The sequence below is a fragment of the Chlorocebus sabaeus genome, chromosome 20 (genome assembly GCF_047675955.1).
Source record: "Chlorocebus sabaeus isolate Y175 chromosome 20, mChlSab1.0.hap1, whole genome shotgun sequence".
In the NCBI taxonomy this organism is placed as follows: Eukaryota; Metazoa; Chordata; class Mammalia; order Primates; family Cercopithecidae; genus Chlorocebus; species Chlorocebus sabaeus.
The window spans coordinates 121,989,999-122,006,798 of record NC_132923.1 but is presented as its reverse complement, the minus strand read 5'-3'; the positions used below and the strand labels follow the sequence as shown (position 1 = coordinate 122,006,798).

The 16,800-nt window shown below is 49.0% G+C and overlaps 1 protein-coding gene and 1 pseudogene across 3 annotated transcripts in view; one reads left to right on the top strand and one right to left on the bottom strand.

The window, feature by feature from the left end:
- The window catches only part of TMEM51 (transmembrane protein 51), a 71,453-nt gene that overhangs the window by 36,343 nt on the left and 18,310 nt on the right, over window positions 1-16,800 (top strand). The window lies entirely within an intron of this gene.
- On the bottom strand, window positions 4,587-5,802 carry LOC103225557 (mitochondrial fission factor pseudogene; annotated as a pseudogene).

The following is a 16,800-nucleotide window of genomic DNA, read 5'->3' as shown; positions in this document are numbered from 1 at the left end:
AGGCCAGCTTCCTTGTGTGCCTCCTCCCCTTTGTGCTTGGGGAAAGCACTGGGAGGAATGTGAGGTGGCTAGCATGTGTCCCGGCAACCCCACTGTGCGGGGGCTGTGTGTGACTGATGGACCATCTCTACACAAACCCTGCACTGGGCCAACCCTGCACTGGGCCAGCCCCTCCAGCAGCTGCAGGACAACAGAGGCTGAGCTGTTTGACCAGAGAGGCCACAGCTATCCAGTGGGAGTGTGCGGCCCCAGTCAGAGTCACCCTCCTTCCAACACAGCACCCCTATCCCCCAACCCTCGATCCACCCCTCCCCGAGTCGGATCCCCATCCCCCCATGCCTCCTCAGGGACTGGATCTTAATTCACCCTGTTCCCACCACCCTGCCCTCATCTCTTCCTCCCCTGCGCTTCCGCGGGTCCCCTGCACTTCTGCTGGCTTTTCCCTCATCTGTGCTGTCCATGCCTCTCTGTTCCTTCCTGCCCTTGGCCCCTAGCATGTGGTCTCACTGCGGCTTCTTCTCTCTTTGCCCATCTCGGGCATGCAGGAGGCTGAGGGCAGAGGCTGGTGATGTCTGTAGGTCCTAGCACCATGCGCGGCCCATGGGAAGGAGATGGAGCCCCAGGGGCTGTCTGCCTGCTTGTCAATCCATCTCTGCTTCCTTCCTTTTCTCCTGTATCTGTCTGCTGGACGTGTCATAACCTTGACCATAACGTTTTCAAGGGCAGGCCTAGTTCTTCCACCCTCTATTTCCTGCTGACAGCCCAGAGGCATTCCCACCACGGTGATTTATGACCCTCTCTGTGGGGTGGCATCTTCTAGGGCAATGGCCTAGGACATGTTTTCCAACTTGCAGCCCTGGGACTCTGTCCTTCTTCCCTCACTGCTGAGGCCACAGCCCTCTCTCGGTGAGTGATCTTAGCAGCCATCCTCAACACACCCCGGCCAAGGAAAGAGCTCTGATAAAACCCTTAGACCCTGACTATCAGCCCCCATGCCCGAGTCCCCATTTTGCAGGTGTGAGCGACCTGACTGTACAAGCTGAGAGGATGCATGGGCACAGGTGGCATTAGCTGCTCACGCTATTGGCACCAAGCTGACCTCAGAAAAGGGGTGTGTGTGTGTGTGTGTGTGTGTGTGTGTTACTGTTTTAGTCACTTATTTCATTTAAAAATTGTTGTTAGGTGTAAGAGTGTTTTTGGTTCATACAACAGAAACGTTGCCAGGTCCAGCTGGATTTCTGGGTCCAGTGGTACCCTCTGGAGTTTCTCTCAATCTCCACCTCGGCTCGCGTTAGCTCCCTGCTGGTCCCCTCCTCAGGCAGCCTTTCCCCTTGCGATGACAAGATGGCCACCAGCAGCTCCAGGCTGCATCCCGTCCTTCCTGCAAACCCAGAGGGACAAGGAAGTCTCAGTGTTTCCCCCAAAGTAAAGAACTGAGCCTCACTGGTTCTGCCTGGGCCATAGCCCCACCCCCCCAAACACAGAAGAACTGATTGGCTAGGCCTGACCACGCCCAGCCTTAGAACCTGCAAGGAAGAGGCGCTGCCTGGTAGGCAAGCACATGGCATGGCTACCACATCACCTGAGTGCTCAGCAAGGTAACCCTGGGCAGCCCAGCTCACCCAGCCCAGCATGGCCATACTGCAGGGCCCCCAAAAGCCCTTGTTGGGAATCACTTGTGCAACAGGCTTGGATAGCTTTGCACTCCAGAAAGACAATAGCATTCTACTTGAAGGGTGCCTGCAGTGACTTCTTTTCTGATAACAAGAATCATTCCTCAGTGTACCTGTTTGGGGCATTCCTATTTGGTGTTAGGCTTTTGTAAACAGAGGGCATACCTATGGGGGACCTGGCACTGGGTCATTTCCCCGAGATGCCATTGCCATGTCCCCCAGGACCTGGGTGACTTCTACATCACTGCCTGTGACCTCAACTCTCTTCCTTCCTCTTACAGCGGGGACGAGATCACAGTCAGGGAGCGTTGGGATGATTCCATTTACAAAGATGATGTTTGTTGAATGGATGTCTGGAGAGAGCCAGAGGTCAGCAGCTTTGCTCTGCCCCTCCAGAGCCCACCCTCACTGCAGTGCCATCCAACCATCTGTGCCCAGCTCATAGGGGGCACTCAGGAAACAGCGGCTGATATTTGGTCATTATATATATTTTTGGAGACAGAATCTCGCTCCCTATGTTACCCAGGCTGGAGTACAGTGGCGTGATCTAGGCTCACTGCAACCTCCACCTCCCAGGTCAAGTGATTCTCCCACCTCAGCCTCCCAAGTAACTGGGATTACACGCACCCTTCACCACACCCGGCTAATTTTTCTATTTCTTTCTTTCTTTTTTTTTTTTTTTAGTAGAGACAGGGTTTCACCATGTTGGCCAGGCTAGTCTTGAACTCCTGACCTCAGGTGATCCCTCTGCCTTGGCCTCCCAAAGTGCTGGTATTACAGGCATGAGCTACCATGCCCAGCCATTGTCATTACTATTGTTATTGTGCTGGTTGTTCAGCCTGGAAGTTTCTCCAGGCTCAGGAAGCAGTCTTGACCCTTGCTGGCCTTCACCCCTCTGGTTGCCTCCATTCCATGCCTAAACATGTGGAGTTAGAATTCCTTAGCTCATCATTTGGATCTAAACACCCCAGAGGGTAGAGATGATGCTGGTGTAGCTTCTGGCCTGAGGGAACATTCACCGATGTACCAGAGGCTGGGACACCCACCATGGGGCTTTCAGGAGGATGATCTGGGTTTGAATCTGCACAGTGCTGGTTATGAGCCTGTGATCTCCGCTCCCTTCCCTCCTCTTACAGCAGGGACGAGACAGCAGCCAGGGAGTGCTGGGATGATTCCATTTACAAAGATGATGTGCAAAATGTCCAGCTCAGTGGCTGGTACCGGGGCAGGGCTCCAGGCCTGTGGGTTGAGATTCATCTGTGGAGCCCAGAGAGGGCAGAGACTTCCTGGACATAAGGCTTCAGGCAGCCCCACGAGCCCTGGATTGCAGGCGCTGACCCAAGTGGCAGAGAGGCCTTTCCAGCACTCAGCCTTGAGCCCTGTCTTCCAAGGCAGGTTACTTAAGACAGTGGCATTTGTCTTTGCTACTGACGGCCTGGGACAACCCCTCGTCCCCTTCCCTCGCTCCGTCATTAGCAAACCTCTGCTTCTGACCTTAGATAAAGGAGTGCTTTGTTCATGGAACTGGTGTGTAGATGAAAAACTCCTTCTTTTAGAGCAGGGCTTGGGGGCAGGTGAGAGACAGGATTTTAGAGGGGTTGAGAGGATGGACTCCGGACTCACTATCTGTCTCACAGCCGAGCTCTGCTACTTATTAACATGAGGCTTTGGGCAGGTTAAGGAACCTCTCTGGGCCCGAGTGTCTGTGACTCTAGCATGGGATTGGCAGTGGTGGCTGCTTCGTGATGACCTGAGGTCATCCAGGCCCAGAGGAAGCATTTGATGCATGTTAGCTGTTCTGAGCACGATGTGAAGATGCATGCTTTTAAAAACGAAGGCCCTCTGATCAAATGTGTACCCCTCCCAATTGGGAACCTGACACACATTGTCTAGATCCACTTAAAGCTGCAGGAGCCCTGCTGCCAGATACCGGGGCAGGGACTCTTACCCTGGGAGACAGTCCAGGAAAAACCAGTGAATTCCCTTTAAATTATACAGGATTGTGCCTGTGGCCCTTGTGGTAGGTTAAATAATGCCCCCCACCCCACCCCCAAAAGATCTACATCCTAATCTTAGAATCTGTGACTATTTACATTATATGGTAAAAGGTGTGATTAAGTTAAGGCTCTTGAGACAGGAACATGATCCCGGGTTATCCAAGTGATCATGATGTAGTGCCAAGAGTCTTTTGTTGTTGTTGTTGGTTTTTTGTTTGTTTGTTTGTTTTTCTGAGACAGAGTCTCACTCTGTCACCAAGCTGGAGTGCAGTCGTGCTATCTCAGCTCACTGCGACCTCTACCTCATGGGTTCAAGCAATTCTCCTGCCTCAGCCTCCCCAGCAGATGAGATTACAGACACATGCCACCACGCCTGGCTAATTTTTTGTATTTTTAGTAGAAATAGGGTTTCACCGTGTTAGCCAGGATGGTCGTGATCTCCTGACCTGGTGATCTACCAGCCTCGGTCTCCCAAAGTGCTGGGATTACAGGCGTGAGCCACCGCACCCGGCCCTGCAAGAGTTCTTATAAGGACGAGGCAGGCAGGCCAGAGTCAGAGAAGGAGGTGTGGTGACCAAAGGAGAAGCGTGGAAGAAGGTTCCAGCAGCCAACAAGGGCAGGTGGCCTCTAGAAGCTGGAAGAGGCAAGAAAATGAATTTTTTCCCTGAAGCCTCCAGAAGGAACACAGTCCCGGTCACCTTTATTGTAGACCTCTGACCTCCAGAACGACAAAAGAATACCTTTGTGTTGCTTGAAGCCACTAAGTTGGTGGCAGTTTGCTACATCAGAAGTGGCTGGGGAAGCAACATGAAATTAACACAGCCCTTCTTAGGGAGGTGGGTAGCCATTTATCAGGTTTTCACCCACGTAGAGTCAGCTGAAGAACAGTCACTGGTCCGAGTCACCCCACCTGGCCCCTGGAGGCCCCTGCTGGGAAGAGCAGCCACCACTGCCATTCCCATGCTAGAGGCACAGACACTCACACCCAGAGAGGTTCCTTCATCTGCCCAAAGCCTCATGTTAATGAGTAGCAGAGCATGGCTGTGAGATGACTGCCAATTTCCCTTCCTCCTCCTTGGCCTAGATCACTCATCCTAAATGCAAATACGTTTTCAGTAGTCATTGCTTCTCTGGGGAGGAATTTTTTTTTTTTTTGAAGTTTGCAAATCTTTTATATTTCCAGCTGTTGAGACAGTATTTTTGAGAGCTGATGTTACTCTAGCGGCAAAACCAGAGCCAGCTGTTAAGCAGCCAGAAAGTTACAGTAATTGAATAACATGACCATTTCTCTTTTAGCACGTTTTTCGTTTTTCTCTTCTAGAAGTTGTAGGCATCTATTTAGTTTGATTATCTGTCGTCTTAGTGAAGCTGCATCTACAACAGTCAGGTCATCCGATGTCCCTTCAGTTGTTGCGTCTGTATTTGAAATGCCATACCTGATGTCGTCGTGATGAGGATTAGAAGTGGCGGGAGCAGACCCGCCACACAACACGGGGAGAGAATCATTTCTGACCAGCTGTCCATTTTGATGAACAGCATTTTCACTCATAGACCATGCTCTCTTTAGTCCGCCGACTGCACAGGTTTCTTCATTTTCAGGGGTTGTAGGAGATCTTTCTAAATCCAGAAAATCTAGTGGTCCTTCACTTAGCGTGAGTACATAGGTGGTGTTTTTAGCGCCAGGGGTTTAAAGGGAGTTGATTGAATAAGGTCAAGATCTGCTGGTCTTGAAAGTGGAATATCTTCATTATTTCTTGCAGCACCAACCCTCTCTAGAACCTGCATGATCACACTAGCATCTGGAACACAGCATTTAGCAGTGCTACTCTTTTTTCTTCCTTCCTTCCTTCCTTTCTTCCTTCCTTCCTTCCTTCCTGGACAGAATATTGCTCTGTCGCCCAGGCTGGAGTACAGTGGCATGATCTACTGGCTCACTGCAACCTCCGCCTCCCGGGTTCAAGCAATTATCTGCCTCAGCCTCCCAAGTAGCTGGAATTACAGGCGCCCACCACCACACCCGGCTAATTTTTGTATTTTTAGTAGAGACGGGGTTTCCCCATCTTGGCCAGGCTAGTCTTGAACTCCTGACCTTGTGATCGACCCACCTTGGCCTCCCAAAGTGCTGGGATTACAGGCTTGAGCCACCGTGCCTGGCCAGTGGTGCTACTTTTAACTTTTCTGGGACCCTCATTCGCTGACCAATACCTTCGGTCTCTTCTATTTCGTATTGAATTCGACTGATTTCTGCCATCTCAGCAGCAGTGGGAGAAGGAAATGCTGCCCCACTCACAAATGTGTACCACCTACTGCTTGCTGTTTGGCACGATTTGCTTCTGCGCTTCATACTAAATCCTTTGACTTGTTTCAGTGTGCATGTGCTGGATTGAGAGCCACTTTTGTTCCCCTGGGCCCACAGGAGGGTCCCAGTGAGGGCTGCTGCTCACCGGCTCCTGAGGGCATTCGGGAGGGTGCTCTCAGAGGTCGTTGGCCGAGCACGGAGGCACCAAGGCACAGCACTGGCATAGCAGCCCGCAGAGGGCCCCTCTGGGGAGGAATCTGAGAAGCCCACAGAACAGCCTGCCCTGTCACTTTGGGGGTTTCTAAATTAGAGCCATTCCAGGTGGCCCATGGAAGTACCTCCCCTAGTCCCCAATTGCACCTGCTGCCAACCCTAGGCCTCCCTCTCCAGGCTGCCACTGCCTGTCTTTGTGGGGAAACTGGCTGCGGTTCCTGCAGTGGGATGGATATGGGCCCTTCTGTCTTGGGATAAACCTCTCAGCAGCTGCTTGAGATCACAGGCTGGCACCTAACTTGGAGTTATCATTCACACACCCAGAATGGCAACAGCCCTGTGGCACTGTTCTCTGGCCTCCCCAGGCTTCCCACAGCAAATGATAACATCAGCTTATTGTGTGCCTGTCCCCTGTGCTGGACCTGGACTCTCAGAAGTGGCTGGGGAAGTAGACAGCATTTTCTTTTTATTTTATTTTTTTCTTTTTCTTTCTTTTTTTGAGAGAGTCTCACTCTGTTGCCCAAGCTGGAGTGCAGTGCCATGATCTCCACTTATACTGCAATCTCCATCTCCTGGGTTCAAGTGATTCTCCTGCCTCAGCCTCCTGAGTAACTGGGATTACAGGTGTGCACCACCACACCTGGCTAACTTTTCTTTTTTGGGGTTTTTTTTTTGTTTTTTTAGTAGAGTTTTTTTTTTTTTTTTTTTTTTTTTTCCCAGTGGAGATAGGGTTTCACCATGTTGTCCAGGCTGGTCTCGAACTCCTAACCTCAAGGGATCATCTCGACCTCCCAAAGTGCTGGGATTACAGGCGTGAGCCACTGCGCCTGGCCACCATTTTCTTTTTAACTGATGAGGAGATGAAGTGCATTGCCAAGGGGTGTACAAAATTAAATCTATATCACACAGACTCCAAAATCCATATATATTCCACTCTACTGCTAAGCCAACTACTGATTTCACTCAACAAATTCCACTATACCACGGTGCTGCGCTACTCCTTCATTCAACCAACATCTGTTAAGCTCTTCTGGCCTGTGCCAGGCTTGTTCTTGGACTAGAGAGAGCAGTGAACGAAAACGACAAAAATTCACACCCTTGAAAGCTTACCTCCTGCAGCCACACTTTCCAACAGAAATAGAATTCAAGGCCCATATATAATTTTAAATTTCCTGGTAACCACACCTTTTTTAAAAAGGACGAAGAAACAGGCAAAATGAATTTTAATAATATATTTAGCTTGACATGTTCAAAATATGTTATTTCAACATGTAATTAATATAAAAATGTTAGTGAGGTGTTCTTCCTGTCCTCCTAAGCCTCAGAAACTTGATGAAAGCTAGTTCCTTCTGGCCACCTGACAGCAAGCGGGGTGTGATTGTCACCAGGCCACCTGGTGGAGCTCAGTCCCCCATTCTGTCCACCAGTCCGTGCCTGCCACGTGCCCCTTGGGACTGCACTGGCCACAGCAGTGGACTCCGTGGCTCCCTGTTGCTGTGGAATTGGGGAACCAGCATTTCTCTGTGGGCCTCAGCTCAGAGGGCTAGGTTAATGCAACCCTCAGTTTGTACCTTGTCTTTGTTAGTGGGCTCTACAGAGCCGCTTCCTATCTTTTTGTTGTTATTCTTTTATTCCTCTTTTCTCCCCTCTCCCATTCCATCCAGGGCACCCATCCTAACATGACAACAGCCTCTTGTTGGCTGTGGTCTTGTACATTGTGTCTTTCTCATTTCCCTGGATGATACTGGGTTCTGTCCCATTCTGATTGGCTATCCCCTACCTCACTTTTTTCAGCCAGCAATTTTATTTTCCCGACCATAAATTCAAGAGCTCACCTGCAGCAACACCATCCAATGGAAAGAATTCAAGACCCATATATGATTTTACTTTTTCTTTTCCTTTTCTTTTCTTTTTTTCTTTTTTCTTTTCTTTTCTTTTTTTTTTTTTTTTGAGACAGGGTCTCGCTGTGTATCACCCAGGCTGGAGTGCAGTCGTGCAATCTCGTCTCACTGCAACCTCCACTGCCCCGGCTCAAGCAATCCTCCCTCTTCAGCCTCCCAAGTAGCTGGGACTACAGGCACTCACCACCATGCCCAGTTAGTTTTTTGTGTGTGTATTTTTTGTAGAGATGGGGTTTCGTCATGTTGCCCAGGCTGGTCTCAAATTCCTGAGCTCAAGCAATCTGCTGACCTCAGCCTCCCATAGTGCTGGGATTACAAGTGTGAGCCACCGCACCAGCCTGCCCCATATGTAATTTTAAATTTCCTGGTAACCACATCTTTTTATAAAATGACAAAGAAACAGGAAAATTAATTTTAATAATATACTCTACTTGATATATCCAAAATATGTCATCTCGACATGTAATTAATATAAAAATGTTAGTGAGATTTTTTTTTTTTGTCCTGATAAGCTTTGGCAATCTGGTGTGTGTTTTACACTTTAATAGCACATCCCAATGCAGACTGACCACATCTAGAGTCCCATAGAGTTCATTGGGACTCTCTTGTCCCCAAAGTTTGTTCCCATGAGTCCCCCACCCTCGTTCATCTTCTCTAGGCTACTTCAAAGGAACCGGTTTTGCCCTCATTCTCCAGGATGTTCTAGCTTCTTCTCTGAGTCCCTTGATGAGTCTCTTGACTCATTGATTCTTCCTTGAGTTCTGAGATTACTACCTGCTGGGGCTTGCCACATCACATGTCACTTTGTCCTCACATCACCCCTGTTCTGAGACTCAGGGAAGAGCTGGCCCAGGGTCGCACACCTAGTGGGTACTGAGCCTGATTCCAGACTCCAGCAGCCTGAGCACAGAGCCCAGCTTCTAACGGCATCTGCTGCCCAACTGACTGCCCTCGGCCTTGACCCAGCAAGATTCCCAGGAGACGTGGCTTGTGGGAAAGAAGCCCAAGCAGTCCTGGCTGAGCTACTTTTTCTGAGACGTGTTGAGAGTATCAATTATGTGTGGGTCCTCAGAGACCTGCAACTCAGTGGCTTACTCAAGGCAAAAAGTTCCCTCCCCCTCACTTAAAAGATGGAGGCAGTCCTCGGCCCTGAGTTTTCATTCCTGTGACTTTGCTGTGTGTGCATCTCACTCACTGCATGGTGTGCAGCTAGCTCATCCACCCATCCATCCCCCACTCAGAGACACCCAGACTGCCTCCAGCCATCTGCAGTGGACAGCCTCACCCGCGGCCCCTGCGTGGGATATGAACTCAGGTGGAGACCTGCCGTGCTGTGCCAAAGTGAGCTTGGACTACTTTGCAACAGGGCCAGAGTGAGCTTGGACCATTTTGCAACGACCAGTTGTGCACATCTCCTCCCTACTCTGAGTTCAGTGACATTGTGTCAGTAGCTCAATAATGCTGTGATGGGAGTATTTACACCACAGCAATGGGCAATGGCAGTCACTACAAATCTGGGCTGCGTGTGTATGCATCTGTGTGTGTGTACGTGCATGCACATGCACACATGTGAAAGATAAAGGGGGAGGGAGAGCGAGCCAGTTTACCAGCATACCACTGTGATGGGGTAGGTGGGGACTTTGTTTTCTAGAGACATGGTCTCTGTTACCCAGGCTGGAGCACAGTGGTGTGGTGATAACTCACTGCAGCCTCAAACTCCTGAGTCCAAGTGATTCTCCCACCTCAGCTTCCTGAATAGCTGGGACTACAAATGTGTGCCACCATCACACAGAGCAAGAGACAGGGTCTTTCTATGTTGCTCCAGACTGGTCTCAAACTCCCAACCTCAAGCAGTCCTCCCACTTCAGCCTCTCAAAGCACTGGCATTACAGGCATGAACCACTGTACCTACCCTTTAATTTTATTGAATTAAGTGCTTCCAGACTGGTACCAGAATGGCCATCCAATTTTACATGTCATTTCAAAAAAATTGTTTTACCAATTTCCAATTTAAAGAGATTTGTGAACAAGTATGTGCATTAAAAAACAATGACAACATAATTTCAAGTCACTTAGTAATTCAGCTAGTTGGCCCTGAGATGTAGTGCGGAATTCTAAACATAAGTGTTGACTAGAATTCAGTTTCTAGTTTTGGCATTCTAAGACTCTTTCAAATGCAGGGGACAGAAAACTCAATGTAATGCGTGAGCTCTTATCACTGAGCACTCCAGGGGTGGTTCTTCAGACACATCATGAGGACTCACTCCCTATCATTTGGTTCTGCTTTTTGCTGTGTTTATTCATTCCCAGGCAGGCTTTCTCTGCCCGCCACTCTGAGCTGCATGTGCAATGGAGGAGTGTCTCTTTCTCAGCAATTCCAGGGAAAGTTGAAATTTGAAACTCACTGGCCCAGCGTGGGTTATGTGTCCATCTTGAAATTATCGCTGTGCCCCAGAGTGTGGGAACGCCGTGATTGGCCAGGCCTGGGCATGTGCCTGCAACCTTGAGCCAGAATCAAGGTCAACCGTATGGACTGAGAATGGGGAGGGCCCTAAAGAAGGAAAACCAGGCACTGTTCCCAGCAGGATGGGAGTGGCTGCTGGGCAGGTAAAACAACAGCATCCTCTCAACTTCTCTAGGGTGCTTGAGACTGACCGGTGCCCCTCCGTGTTGGACACCTCCTCCTGTGACCTTCGGACCCTGTGTTTTCAGGGCTTCCTGGCTTCTCTGACTGAAGAGGCCTTCTCTGCATCTTTACCCAGGCCATCTTCTTACCCTGCTTCTGGCTGAGGTTCTCTCCAAAAGCCCCGTACTGAATCACTCACCTCATTCCTGCCAAGCGTGCGTTGTGACCAGTGCTCCGATTATGGGCACAGGCTCTGTGTACTCTCTCGTCAGGATGGCATCATTATTGCCATTTTACAGATGAGGAAACCGAGGCTCTCAGGGGTGGAAGGAGCAGCTAGCGAAGCAGATGCACACCAAGGTCCTTGCCTTCAGCTGCCATAGCCCTCCACTTCCCTGATCTAGGCGTGTCTCTGTCACCAGGGCCCTCCAGCTCTGAAACGATGTCCCTTTCCTTGTGGTATCTGCATCCAGCCAGCTGCCACCTTTCCTCCCACAACTATGGGCCTCTCAGCCTGTGTGGGCAGGCTTAGCTTTGGCTATACATGACAAAAAAAAAAAAAAAAAAGAAAAATCAGATTCAATAAGATAGACCTTATTTTTCTCTTATGTAAACAGAGTCCAGAGGTCAGCAGTCCAAGGCTGAAAAGGCAGCACCGTGATCCTCAGGGACCTAGGCTCCTTCTATCTTGTTGCTCTGCCATTCTCTACCTCACACCCCAGTATGGCTGCTTGAGCTCCAACCATCACATCTGCAATAGAACCAATAGGAAGCGGGAAGCAGGGGGAGACATGCCTCTTCATTTAAGAATCCTTCCCTTCCTGAATGTGCCCCACCCGCTATACACACCCTGCTTATATCCCATTGGCCAGAACTTAGTCACATGCAACAGCTAGTGAACTGCCTAACAGGCTGGGTACTGCTATCTTTATTCTAGGAAGTCATGGACAGCCAAGCATCAGCTTACTATGGAGGAAGGGGAACATGGATATTGGGAACCACAAATAGGCAAAATTAGTATTACCATTATTTTTTGAAACAGAGTCTCACTGTGTTGCCCAGGCTAGAGTGCAGTAGCGTGATCTCAGCTCACTATAACCTCTGCCTCCCGGGTTCAAGCGATTCTTGGTGCCTCAGCCTCCTGAGTAGCTGGGACTACAGATGCCCGCCACCACGCCTGGCTAATTTTTGTATTTTTAGTAGAGACGGGGTTTCACCATGTTGCCCCGGCTGGTCTTGAACTCCTGACCTCAAGTGATCTGCCTACCTCGGCCTCCCAAAGTGCTGGGATCGCAGGCATGAGCCACCCCACCTGGTCAATCGGCAAAACTAAACCACCCTGCTGACCAAATGGAAACGTCAGACCAGTGAATCAGCACGCTGTCTTTTCTTTCTCTCCCTCCAGCACAGGGAGAAGGAGGAAAGAGCAGCAAGCTCACTGTGCCTGCAGGTGAGCTGTACTGGACAGGTGACATCTCACCTCGGCCAGGTCTCTCTGGTGCATTCCTCAGAAGGTCAGCCCCATTTCCGGCCCTTAGCTGGGACCTGCTTGGTGTTTACAGATTGATGTGGCAGAGGGGAAAAACACCCAAGATGTGTCCAATGAGCCCTGTGAAATCGTTTTCCAGCATGTAAGTTTCACCAGGGCTTCTCTCTAGACAATGAGACCACTTCTGAATGGCATGCTGGCTGTGAAGAAAGTCCATTGTGTCTTTGTTTAGTTCAAGGAGACTTTTTCTTTTTTCTTTTTTTTTTTTTGAGACAAAGTTTCATTCTTGTCCTCCAGGCTGGAGTGCAGTGGCATAATCTCTGCTCACTTTAACCTCCACCTCCTGGGTTCAAGCGATTCTCCTGCCTCAGCCTCCTGAGTAGCTGGGATTACAGGTGCCCGCCACCACGCCCGACTAATTTTTTATATTTTAAGTAGAGACGGGGTTTCACCATGTTAGCCAGGCTGGTCTCTAACTCCTGACTTTCAGGTGATCCACCCGCCTCGCCCTTCCAAAGTGCTGGGATTACAGGCGTGAGCTACCGCACCCAGCCAGTTCACAGAGATTTTAAAACCCAGGAGAGCAGATGGTTGTGAGGGTGGGCTAGCCACGGGTCGGGGGAATCATAGTGCCAGCTTTTCCCTGCAGCATCATGTCTTGGCAGCACCAAACACAGATGAGGAAACTGAGGCTCTGAGGAGTGGAAGCAGCAGCTAGTGAAGCAGATGCATGCCAGGGTCCTTGCCTTCAGCTGCCGTAGTCCCCTATCTCCCCAGTCGCCATGTTTCTCTGTCACCAGGGCCCTCCAGCTCTGAAATGATGTACCTTTCCCTGTGGTATCTGCACACAGCCAGCCAAACACTCCGCTGGATAGCCCTCCACGTGGATAACACACTCAGCCCTCAACCCTATGAGACCAGTAGTATATCCTAGCTGCCGCTGGGCAGAGGTGGGGTTTAGCTCCCTCCTGTGTGCTGATGAGCCCTGACTTCTCTGTGAAGTGGGGACCATAGCACTTCCTTCCTGGGGCTGCTGGGAGATGACGTGTGAAACACATTAGCAATACCATGGAGGTTGTGAGCGCTTGGTCCAGGGTAGATATTTTTTATTACCCAGTGGGAAAGAGGGGCTAAGCGAAGCAAACGTGGGCTGGATTGCATCCCCTCCAAATTCCTATGATGAAGCCCCCTGTCCCCAGTACTTAGAATGCGATTGCATTTGGAGATAAGGCCTTTACATAGGGGATTAAGGTGAAGTAAAGTCATATGAGTGGGTCCTAATCCAGTATCACTCGTGTCCTTGTAAGAAGAGGATCACTTGAGCCCAGGATTTCAAGACGAGCCTGGGCCATACTGGGAGGCTCTATCTTTACCAAAAAAAAAAAATTATATATATAATATATATTATATATTATATATTTTAAATATATAATATATATTATATATTTAATATATAATATATATTATATATTTAATATATAATATATTTTAAATATATATTTTATATATATATTATATATTAGCCAGGCTTGGTGGCATGCACCTATAGTCCCCAGCTACTCAGGAGGCTAAGGCAGGAGGATTGCTTGAGCCTGGATATCGAGACTGCAGTGAACCATGATCATGCCACTGTACTCCAGCCTGGGCAACAGAGTGAGACTCTGTCTCAAAAAAAAAAAAAAAGAGATTAAGACAGACACACACAAAGGGACAACCACATGAGGACACAGGGCACAGGTGGCTGTCTACAGGCCACAGAGAGAGGCCTCAGAAGGGACCAACCCTGCTCAGAAGGAACCAACTTGATCTTGGACTTGCAGCCTATAGATTTCTCTTGTTTTAGCCACCCTGTCTGTGGTGCTGGTAATATCAGCCCTAGCAAACTCATGCAAACTCTTAATTTCTCCTCCTGTCCCTTCCCTGCAAGCTGCCCCCTTTTAACCTTAATTCCAGTTTTATGATTAAACATCTCAGCGTCAATTATTTACAACACATCCAGATGAGTATCAGAATTGCAGGGGACTGAATGACTCACACTGGCGAAGCTGGTTCTTAAGAAGGGAAAACGACACTAAGAAAAACAGGGAATTGTATCTCCTGACCACAGAGACTGAAATTGACCTAGGGAGTTTCTGGCAGCCGCAGCCCGGGGAGGGTCTCCTCATGGGAGTGGGAGGCCTGGGAGGCGCTGGGCAGTGGGGTGTACCACAGGCGCCTCACACCTGTATATGGCACCTGCCAGCACACAGGCTGTTTACTTACCCAATAGTTGGTTTGATCAGGCACAATTCCTTCATCCTGATAAAACGAATCGCTCGGAGTGAGTCGTGTCTAGTTTTGAGTCTTTGCTGCAGCATTCACCGTGTGACTTTGAGCAAGTTTCTTAACTTCCCTAACTACAGGCTCCTCTTCTGCGAAATGGGGCTTATTCTAGAAACCTTTTCATCAGCTTGGGAAGTTTAAGCATGATAATAAATAACTGAGAAATTAGACTATGATTATATTAAGTAAATAATATTCGTAATAGATTGTTAAGAAAAGTAAATACAGGCCGGGTGCGGTGGCTCAAGCCTGTAATCCCAGCACTTTGGGAGGCCAAGATGGGCAAATCACAAGGTCAGGAGATCGAGACCATCCTGGCTAACACAGTGAAACCTCGTCTCTACTAAAAAATACAAAAAACTAGCCGGGGGAGGTGGTGGGCACCTGTAGTCCCAGCTACTCGGGAGGCTGAAGCAGGAGAATGGTGTAAACCCGTGAGGCAGAGCTTGCAGTGAGCTGAGATCCGGCCACTGCACTCCAGCCTGGGCATCAGAGCGAGACTCCGTCTCACAAAAAAAAAAAGAAAAAAGAAAAGTAAGTATATAATAAATATTAAAATTTTATAAATAAAAATAAAACAGAATACATAAAATTAATAAAGTAAATATATAATGAATATTAAAATTCTATAAATAAAATAAAAATAAAATAGAATATATAAAATTAATAGTAGTAATAAGTAATAAATAATAATAAAGACACGTAAGGCACCCAGCACTGGCACTTTATAGGAGCGTAGGAGAATGTTCACTGTAGTTGCCACAATTCCAAAATGTAACAGGTGGAAAAAGAATCAAGTGTGACAAGTGACTTCCTAAAAATCAGAGGCAGGAAGGAAACCCAGGACTCGAGAAAGCAGCTCTGGCTAACATGCTTCAAGTAGGAAAGTCAGGTATAAAGTGGAGACGAGGGAACGGGGAATGGCGAGGGGAGGGGGACGAGCTGGGCTCAATACCAAAAGCGCTCTTGGCAGCAGGTTTGGGAACCTCTTCTATAGTGATAGCGTTGCTGCGGCTAAAAAAGAAAATGTCCAGATATGGGCAGGACAAACTTTCTCAAACGGTGTCCTAATCTCCAGAATCACAGCTGGTCTAAGAAAAGTCTGGGAACACGGAGGGCTTGCTTCCGTAGGACTCAGGGCCTGCAGAGGGCTGGCTGGCTGCTCCACGTACCTCGAGTTTTGGCTTAAAAGCCCTCATATAATGAGTACTTAAAATAAACGTCAGTCTTGTCCTGTCGTCAGCACTTTGTAAGTGCAGTGTTGAGCCCCCAGGAAGTGGGGTGCCTGCTGACTCAAGCATAAGAATACCTTTATCAGGAATTTTTGTCCCAGCAATGTTAGAACAAGTGTAAACTTGGCTCGTTAGCAGAATCCTGGGTTAAAATGTAAACTTGGTAGAGGAGCACCGCCATGCCGAGCCTCCCTCCCACCTGGCCACACGAGGAAAGGGCGCCTAATTCACCAAGCGATTGGTTTTATCAGGATTGAGAAACGGTGCCTAATCAAATCAACTATCGGGTAGGTAAACAGTCTGTGCCGGCAGGCGCCATACACAGGTGTGAACGGGAACGCCGCCTGCAGAAGTTTCCTGGGTCTGCCATAACAAAGTACCCCAAACTTCATGGCTGAAAACAACGCACATTTATTGTCTTGCAATAAATGTGTTCTAGAGGCCAGAAGTCCAACCTCAGTTTCATGGGCTAACATCACAACGTGGGCAGGGCCGGTCCCTCCAGCGGCTCCAGGACAGCATGTGTCTCCTTGCCTTTTCCAGCTCCTGGAGGCACCTGCATCTCCTGGAGGCACCTGCATCCCTGGACTCGTGACTCTCTCCTCACATCCTCCTGTTTCCATGATTCCATCTCCTGCTTCCTCCTTTGGCCTTTCCACTTCCCTCCTATAAGGGTACTACTCATTAAATTGGGCCCACCTGGATGATCCAACGTACTCTCCCCATCTCAAGATTCTTAATCATGCCCCAAAAGGCACTTTTTCCATATAGGCTAAAAGTTACAAATTTTGATTAGGGCCTGGATATCTTTGAAGACCATGATTCAGCCTCCCATATGCCTGTTCCCAAATTCCAAGAAACACAGGGTGGTGAGCAGCAAAGAACCCCGAGCAGGACCCCGCTTCTTCTCTGCCCCTCACTTGAATGGCCTTGAGTTAGTCTCGGACCCCTTCCGGGTCTCTGTAAAGATGAATGGACGCCCATCTGCCTCCACGGGCCTGTAAAAGATTTCTGGCACAATTAGAGCAGCTACTGTCTGCAGGGCATT